The sequence below is a fragment of the Peromyscus leucopus genome, chromosome 2 (assembly GCF_004664715.2).
Source record: "Peromyscus leucopus breed LL Stock chromosome 2, UCI_PerLeu_2.1, whole genome shotgun sequence".
NCBI lineage: Eukaryota > Metazoa > Chordata > Mammalia > Rodentia > Cricetidae > Peromyscus > Peromyscus leucopus.
Window position 1 is genome coordinate 125,504,182 of NC_051064.1, and position 7,275 is coordinate 125,511,456.

Below are 7,275 nucleotides of genomic sequence, written 5' to 3' on the forward strand. Positions count from 1 at the left end.
TTATTCTTTCACTTCACCCCCCCATCCTCACGCCTACCTGTCCCCCGTCCAAACCTGTCCAGTTTTATCTCCCCTGGCCTGTCCCCCCAGCATGCACCAACCCCCCCTTACCAGTTGAGAATGTCTATGAGTATACGCTTTCCTCTTTTTTCAATTTCACCTTTGCAGCTCCGCTTAGAGCCTACACACCTCTCCAATTGTTCTCCACACTCTCGGTCTTTCACTTCACCACTCCCTAATCGTCCTCGCCACACTCCCTGTTCCTCGCTGACGTCATGACAAAGATACACATCCGAAAAAAATCTCTTGCCTTCACACAGCCTCTCCACATCGCACCGACTCCTTAAACACCCCCTCCCCCTCTTTCCTCATTGGACTGCAGGCGCACTGTGCCCTCAGTTCCAGTCCACCTACACCCACTCCCGTGTTCTTTATAGCCCACCCACAGAGGCTCTAACCTCATCATCGTCCTTCTTAAACCCCACACCCCAAAGGTCCATGCAGCCCTACATCTGTCCCCCCCCCGAGACTCCTATCGAACGAACTCCCAAAACTTCTCCTCCTCCTCTCCCTCCAGGTCACAGAATGGGTTCTTACCTAGTGACTGAGCGACTACTGTCTGGCCCATCTTGTGTCTAGATTTCAGACCTTAGGCACTACAATCTCTGCCTACGGCACTTCACCTACCCTCACTACTTTCATGGAGCTGGTGGCACTACTTAAACCTGGTGTTGTGCGCATTGGTAGGTAATTAGTCCTGCCTCCTGTCTGCTTCTTGTAGCACTAGCATGACGACTCCTAGGGTTGTGCTCCATTTCATTCATCACCTGTTACACAGTATGCACTACCAATCAACAATCTTGCTACACTTTATCTGTGGAGCGTGACTGGATGATGCCAGGTAAAAGGCCCTGGGACATTGCTTACTTCACCCGCCGTACGCAGAACACTACGACACGTCTGATGTAGATCGGTCCCCTGATGTCTCTCATGATATAGCCTCTCATCTCAGAGAGCAACGTCATCACCCAACAGCATGCACTCTTGGTGCAGCACCTCCCCCCCCCCCCCACGTGCTCACGACTTACGCCACATTGACACCAGTTTGCTCTGTGCCATCTGCTTATCCACACCTTTGCACGGAAGGCCTGGCTTTGAAAGCCTGCGAGAGGTGCAGCCCCTGGAACACAGACCCCCTGAATGGAAGGGAGCCAGATGCATTCACCACCCTAAGCTCCAGCAGCTCAGGCTAGGATGCGACAAGCTTTGCTGCAGTTATCGCAATACCTGGCTGTCTGTATTCTTTCACCCTCGTATCTGAAGAAAGCTTACATGGGCTCCTAAACAAGCTCTGGGCCAAAAAGGAGAGGCCCCTGGGGGAGTTGGAGGTGACTCCTACTGCCCCAGAGAGTTCTTACTTTTGATTGGTGACTTTTCTTTGTTACCCAATCCCTCGGTCGTCAGATTTGTCTGGACAGGCGTTGGAAATACAGCAGCATTCAGGCATGACCCCCACCTCCTGCCGCCCACAATACAGGCAGATTCCACAGTGGGCGCAGTTCATGCCCACGGTTAGGACCTTTGCCACGCAGTGGGGCTCCAGGTGCGTTCAGCTAACTGTCCTTCACACCGGTCGCCTTGGGCCACACTAAGGCTATGTGTAGTCATGCCACAGGGTCATAGCGTGAGAGATGCCAACTTGCGTTCTGAAGCAGGCAGCAGACTGCATCTCACGCCGTGCTGTTTGCTCCTCACGGGCTTGGAGGCTGCCCCAACCCCAATACCTAAGCCGGGGAAGTACGCAGCACATGGTGATGTGGCTCGCCCCCATGCCATGCAGGCGTGGGACCCCCGTAGGTAGATGTCTGGCCACGCCCGCGCAGTGCAGCCCCTGGCCCGGGGCCTCCCAGCGTTCTGTAGAGGCGTAGTAGCCGGTGAGCGTGTGCGGCACATCCTTGCCAGGGCCTTCCCGTGTGCGAACGCCTGCCAGGACCGGCCCAAATAGCTTGCCCACGTAGGTGCACACCCGCCACGTCACTTTATTGGCCCACTCTACGCATGCTTCCGCGTTTAACGGCATGCGGCAGACATGCACAAGTCCCGCTCTCTCTCCCTCCTTTACTTGCGCTCGCAGCGCGAAGGGCCGTTACTCTATGATATCTCTCTCGTGTGGATTGTCAGCGATGTCACCGCATGGCTAATTGTGCAGCGTACCTCTCTTCTTCACTTACTCTGCACGTCCCGAAGCCTCTCACAATTCTGAGATGCACGCCCCAGGGAGAGTGTGCGGTGAGCGAGCCTCGAGGCCGAAGCCCGAGACGATCGTGCGCGCGCGCCGCACCTAACCGAGACTAAGAAATCCGTTATGGACCAATATACGCTCTGGCCCGTTGCGCCAACGCTACGGATACAGTGAGGAAGCCCTGCATCCAAGAAGCAGGGAGGGACCCTGGATAGTGTGTAACGTGTACCTACGACGTCGTGCTGTTGACGTCAAGGGTCCTGCGCGGAAGCGCTCCCGGAGAAGCGTGTCTCCAGCTGCCCGCCCCTGGGACGGTACAGTCTCTATCGTGGGCCAGGCTCGCAGGTAGGCTCTTGTCGCGCTTATCGGCGGTCATCGACCTCGACGGCTCTTACGCGCGACTGGTGAGTGTGCTGATAGCTGGCTCTCCCTCCGACCAACTCGTGGCAGAAGAAGAGCGCCGTGTCTATCCTACACGACACCTCGCTGGAGCGCTCAGATCGGTCGTGCGTCCTGAGTCTTATATTGTCCTATATGATGCGCTCTCTCCTCTCGCTCGTCGAGCTAGTGCCCTTCGTGCGACAGAATCAGAAGTCCGATCAACGGTTTACGTCGAGTCGTGTTGTAGTTGCTCGTATGGAGAGAACTGGCGTCGGGTCCTCCGATGCGTGTAGGGTGTGATATACCCATTCATAAACCTTGGATGTGATGTGTAGTACGGAGAGAGCGGTATTATGGTAGAGGCTAGATGGCGAATATGCAAGTGTTCTCTCATACGTTTCATGCGTTCCGTGGAGAGTAGAAGTAAATAACGCTTATATGATAAAACCATTTAGACTAGGTGTCGCACGGGAAGCTCCCCCCCTAGCAGTGGCAGTACAGCCGGCTGTGTTGCCCACTACTAATATAACATGAGCGTGCGCGAGCTGCTGTAGTAATCCTTCCTCCTCTCTCTAATGGTCGTCCATCCTGAGGGAGCCTGATACTGGGTGGTGTGCGCGACAGAAGCCTACAGGTCGCTATTCACGTGTGTGCGTAGGCGCCGGCCTTTGACTATTGCTCGTATTCCAAACATTGATACCACCCACAGGCAATTCCTCCCTGGACTGTTGGTTCGTCAGGTGCTGCCTCCTCATTATTTCTAAGTTTTCACGCTCTCTCCTCTCTCACGCGAATATAAAACCTTCCTCGCGTAGACGAACGTCATGAATTCTAGAAGCTCCCTTTGTCTCCGCCTGGATCCGCCCAAACTCTCAAGTTCTCTACTTTGACGCGACACACCACCATAAGAGGGGGACTGGACAGGGCAGTCTGAACAAAGTCCTGGACCCCCATCCAAGCCCGAACCCTAGCATAACAAGTGCGTATATGGGAAAGATGCAACAACAGGACTCCAGGTCCGGGCAACTGTGATACGAACTACTCTCAGGAGTACTCCTCCAGGTTTCACACGATATAACAAACCGCCTCAGCCAGTACCCGGTACCGAACAAAGCCCCATGAGTCGCACTCCCGTTAGCTCCGTACTTGCTGTAACCACAGGCGCGTAAGTCAACTCGGGCCAGCATCAGACCAATGGAAACGCCGAGGCGTGTATGTGGGGAGGCTGCCCCACAGCAAGACCCATGACTGCTGACTAGCAACCATCGTGCATACTAGGGGGGATTGGCGCACACAAGTACCCTTCCCCGTATCCCTGGGCTTCATCACCCTCTGCGTGAACATCATTTCTCGCCCGGTGGTGACACGCCTACAGGCACTGTCGAGTTACGCCGGGGTGTCTTAAGAGTGCCATGAGGCTCAATGCAGTGTGACAAAACAAGGGAGAGTTGCATTGCGGTGGTGTGGACATGAACTCAGTGCGGGTCACGGCTCTTGCTGTCAAACTCGGGCTGCCGCTTTCCACCCAAACAGCCCCAGGCCCCGGGAAGGCACGGGAAGAATAATCGACAATACCTGTACTGGTCCTCAGTCATGGACTAATTACTCCTTTAAGCCTATTCCATCTCCCCTCTCACTGCACCTTATCTCAAGTCCCTGCAACAATCAACGAACTTCCATAAAGCCACCATCTTCGCCTAAAAGCACCAACGCTGCCTGTGTATATATCGGTGACCTCCCCAATGGTATATTCTTACATTGAAAATAAGTTAACAAAAAAGAAACACTAGATGCATGCATCTACATTCAGTTAACAACTTGTGGGTGGTTTCTCTCCGCGTTATGATTGCTCCTCTGATCTCCAGTTTAATAAGCGGTTCACATGTGGACAGTCTGAGCGTGCTGATGTTCCACCGCGTTGACTGCGTTGGAGTCAGTGTTCTTACGAGGTCTCAGAACAAATCCTAGCCCTTAAGAGGTTGGTACAGCATACTAGAGCATTAAATGAGGAATCTAAATCAGAGCGTGTCCCATTCACGAAAGGCAGACGCGATTGTCTCTTTCCTGGACCCCCGTCTGTCCATGTGTGTTCACCACTCACAGCTGTGTCTGCTGACTCTATTCCGACCACCGCACTTCGCTACGAGATCACACAAACACACACACACACAACACCACACACACACACACGCACGTCACCTAACGCACCACGCATCACGCACGCACACACACTGCACACCAAGCAATTGCACGCATGTGCTAAGCCTACCAACCACATGAGCTCTCTATGCTATTACAGTGCAAACACAGACACGTTATATGAGCTGCTGCTGTAAGTCTCCTCCTGGGCCCATTCCTGACTCCTACCACCTCTGCAGGCCTACCCTTCTCCTATCATCTATCCCCGCATACCTGTCCTTTTGAACCTGACCTCTCTTCCGCTGACACTGCTACCCTAAGAAAAAAGATTCTGACCCTCTAAACCAGCGACCGGGGTCTTGCTCCGCGCCGCGAGCGCTGCTCCCTGCGCCTGCGGCCTCGCGGGCTGTGGAGTGTGGGGATCACCTTCTACTTTCCTATCACCCCTAAATATTTCTCCTGCACTGTAGTATTCCCCTGGAGGACTAGCAACCTGAGATCCTCATTCTAACTGTCCACCCCCCCCCCCCCCCTTGCCCTCCACACACACACACCGTCTGACATCTTCTAGTCTGGGCAGCACGCTACGGGCGAGATCCAGGAGGTGCGGCCAGGCTGGCAGATGAAAGCACGGACCTTCTGGCTAGCACCCCAGTCATTGAGCCCATGCTATGAGTTGCTGTCTTCCAGCAAGACGGAACCAGTTCTCCACATCACTTCATCTTGGCAAGTTATGCTGTCATCACTTGTCCCCTAGGCGCCATCTCGTGCCCTTCCAAACAGTACAAGGACCTGTGCCTCTCAGAGAGAGATCCACATCCATGCCAAGACTCTGGCCGGCTGGGCATTGGTAACTGACGCTCCCTAAGCTATCTTGCCATGGCCCCCTATGGCCACCTGTTCTTTTCTGTACATCACTCTATTCGGGCTGCCCTCGCCCCCGCATCTCAACTTTTTTGGCGAATACTCCACATTTCTCTGTCTTTTCTCTGGTCTCCCATCCACTTCTTCTCCTTCCCCCTATTCTCTCCCTGCCCCCTCTCGTTTCTCACCCTGCCCCCCTCTGCCGGCCCCTTCATCCTTTCCTCGTGTTCCTTCTCGTCGCTTTTCTTTGCGGGTCTCCATTGGATACTTTCTGTGCTCCCGGACTCCTTCCCACTACTGTCTTGCCTCCAGACTGCAGTCCTCTCACTTGTCCTTCCCGCTGCCCTCGGTTCATGTCTTTGTCCAGACGACAGTCATTCCTGGAAAATGTTTTGTAAACCTGGCCCACCTCACTGGCTCAGGCTGTACCTTATTCGAAATTCCTCCCCCAAATGGGGTTACATCCTCCTCACCACAGTTTACAGCTGCCAATTGCTACTTGCCTCCGTGCCCTGGGGGCCACCAGCAGAGACCAATCTCTGCCATTAGTTTTAGCTCTTCGTATGCTGGTGTTGCTTTGTGTCAGCCTGTACGGCACAGAGTTGTTCGTGTGTTGTCGTCGAGGATAATGCAGCGTCGCCTGCATGTGTGTGTTGTGGTGCGTCTCCCTGCTCCCCGATGCGTCTGTGATGAGATCGACGCGGACTGCTCAGAGAGGAGAGAATGATCAGAGGACGAGATCTGCCCATATCGAGAGAACAGTGAGAAAAGGACGGAGACATCGTGAGGTAGAGACAGTGGTCACCACCCTACGTGTGGAGTCGACGTGCATCATTGAGGGGTATTGCTCTCCACCTTATTTTTTAAGACAGCATCTCTCACTGAACCTGATGCCCTTTGTCTGGTTGGCCAGCCAGCTCCTGGCATCTACCTGTCTCTGTCAGGCCCTGCTGGGATTGCAGGTGTATGTGCCTTTATGTGGGTGCTGGGGTTTGAACACAAGTCCTCTTACTCAGCCATCTCCCCACTCCCTAGTTTTCAATCTGATACACAGTTTTGTACTTATGGGGACTGGTTCCAGCACATCACACCCCCAAATCTGTAGATACAGCAGCCCCTTACAAAGCAAGACGTAAGATTGCATATGTAAGCAGCGGATGTCCTCTCTCTCCCTTGCTTCCTCCCCTCTCCCTCCTCCCTTCCGCTTTTCTTTCTCTCTCACTCTGCATCTCAGGCTGGCTAGCAGTCTTTCTGTCTCAGCCTCAAGTACTGGAGTTACTGGTGAAACTACTTCATACTGCTCATGCACAGCCTTTTTAGAAAAGACAAGGTCTCATCTGGCTTCAAACTCAGTATGTAGCTGAGAATGACCCTGGACTTCTGACCCTCTTGCCTCACCACACCCAGTTTATATGATGCTGGGGATGAACCCAGGGCCTCTTGAAGGCTAGGTAGACATTTCCTCTTCTCTGGCAACAGAACTCCATCCCCAGCCCAGTCCCACCTACTTCAGATCCTTAAATCAAGTACAGTTGCTCAAGCCTGTAAGCCTGCACTCTGCAAGCTGGTGCAGGAGAATTTTGAGTTTGAAGCTAGCTTGTAGTACATAACTAGACTGTCTCAGAAAATAAAAGTTATCTCTAGGCTAC